This window comes from Meleagris gallopavo, chromosome Z, assembly GCF_000146605.3.
Source record: "Meleagris gallopavo isolate NT-WF06-2002-E0010 breed Aviagen turkey brand Nicholas breeding stock chromosome Z, Turkey_5.1, whole genome shotgun sequence".
NCBI lineage: Eukaryota > Metazoa > Chordata > Aves > Galliformes > Phasianidae > Meleagris > Meleagris gallopavo.
The window spans coordinates 1,263,877-1,266,395 of NC_015041.2; positions in this window are offsets into that span (position 1 = coordinate 1,263,877).

Consider the following 2,519-nt stretch of genomic DNA (forward strand, 5'->3'; position numbering starts at 1 on the left):
AAGGGGATATTTTGCTTTTTTTTTTTTTTTTCCTTCCCATTTCTCAATTTCACACAGAGAACTAAACCTCATTTTGAGCATTTTCACTTCAGTTGCTTAAAAAGGTGAAGAAAGATTTGTGGGAGAATAAGAAATGTTTTGATCCGGAGCTTTGGGAAAACAAACCACGAGGGAATTCTGAAATGAAAATCATTTCAAACCAAAGATTCGGAATTGCTCACTGAGAATTCACCATTGCTGACCATGGATGTTTGTCCTCAATTCACTCTTCCATCTAATTCCTACCCACATGTTGATGACAAAACTCAACAAAAACGCTTGGGTGTCCCTGAATCTGCAATGCTGGTTGGAAAAAATTCCAGTGCACAAATTTTCCTAATGCAGGCATCAAGGGGGTTTTGTGGGGAAGGGGCCACTGAAGATCTCTTGCAGACAGCGTTGTGTCTACTTGCCAGCAAGTAGAAATAATCTGTGTTCACCGTTTGTTGGTTCAGATCTAAATGTTAAAAACTGTGGCTTTTCTTTTCCTTTGCTTCAACAAATGAAAGGGAACGAGGGGACCGCCGTCCATCTCCGTCCGGTCCTTGGTTTGCCCATGGATGGTTCTGTTCTGAAGCAGATGGGGGCGGTAGAGCAAAACATATGGAAAGAAGAAAGAAAACCTTTTAAAGCTGCATTAAACTTTTTTTCTTTTAACTCTGTGTCAACTTCCTACATGGCAATGTTTTGTAGAGGACTGGTTCCTTCAGGTGTTTATTTTGCAGTCATTGTAAAATATCCAAAGATGCTGAGTACTGTATGATCTACAAGAACTTGAAGCACGTTGGGTTTTTTGTTTTTTAGTTTTTTTTTTCCTGATTTGTGATTTTGCTTCTTCTTCTTTTTTTTTTTCCTATTTGTCTATGGGGGAAAACATTTGCAGTTTTTCTATTTATAACTATTTTTATGTGATTGCTTTATGTACAAAACAATGGGGGAAAAAATGAAAAAAGAACAAAAAAAAAAAGGAGAGAGAAACACACATACCAATAAATTTGCCTTAGTTGCTCACGGGACAATCACCCTTAACTTTCATCGAAGCTAGAAAGCGAATGAAAATTTTTAAAGAAGAAAGAATTTTACGTATTTATTAAACTCTGAATCGATGCTGTTAAATTACTAGCAGGACTCAGTGCTCTTGCCTGTGGCCAAGCTGAGGAAGCTGAGCTGCCCCCCAACTTCGGCTCCACCTGTACAGATTTTTGGAACTCCAGAGCGATCACATGTTCTGAAGCACCCCACTGGATGGGGCTGCTGGCATGGCAATGCTGATGGCCACTAATGAGTTAAGGTTGATTCTCCCGCGTTGCGCTGGGTTGGGTTGTACAGAGCCAGGAGAGCATTTTGGGGCAGGTGGGTGGATGAGAGCAAACCCTATGGTGGTGGCACATGGTGACTCCAGGCCACAGGTTTTCTGGTGGGTGAGCGTGTTTTGGGGCTGACATCCTCATCTCATCCCAGCAGCAGAGCACTGTGGAAGGTGCCTGGAGAGCTGTGGGTGCCACATTCCTGGAGGTGCTCGAGGCCACGCTGGATGGGCTTTAACCATCTGTTAACCATCCCTTCTGAGCCAGCTGTTCAATGGTTCTATGCTTCTGCGATCTTCGAAGTCCCTTCCAGCCCAAGCCATGCTGTGATTCTGTGACTCAGTGCTGTAGGGCTTTATGCAGCTCACGGGGTGGTGGTCCTTGATCATCTTACCCCATGTCCTGTGGTCCTGACAGTGGACACCGTTGTGAGCCCGTTATTCACGCTGCAGCTAAGAAGCTGCAGAATTTCCAAGTTATTTTAATGCTATTTTTTAAAAGAGGTGCAGAAGCCTGGAGGGTAGGTTGTGGGTATCAGCAGTGGGACCCACTCCATGTCATTCAAATTCCACACTAGAGAACAGGCACCCTGTGCCTATTGGGACACCCCCATGCTGACCGTTTCAGGTGTGCTTTAGGAACGTGGTTAGTGGGCATGGTGGGGATGGGTTGGACTGGATGATCTTGAAGATCTTTTCCAAACTGAATAATTCCATGGCTCTGCCTGCCAAATGATTTCCATCCATTGGTTGCACGGAAACAGGCAGGAGAGTGATTTCCCTGTTGAAGTTGGGGATGGACCGCCTTCAGCATCATTATGGTGGTCTGTCTTCCATCTGCTCACGCGGTTTGGAAATCTAGCTTGGACTCACTGCACTGCTTTTGCAGTGAGTTACAGTGAAGCTCCTCACCACCAGTGACAATGTTGATGTTTGGGCAGCCAGATGTTAGCCAGTCCATCTAGGGCAGACCAGACAAACCCCACCACCTCCTGAAAGAGAGGTACAGTGCTAAGAGAGCTCTGGTCTCCCAAATCTGGCTTCGCAGCTCGCATGGTGCTGAGCATCCTCTCAATGCCTTCATCGTGGGGAGTGAATTTTTCATTTTATATTTTAAATCTTGTGGCTTTCCACCCAATCTTATAGTCTAGTTTACTTATAATGTAAAAAAAAA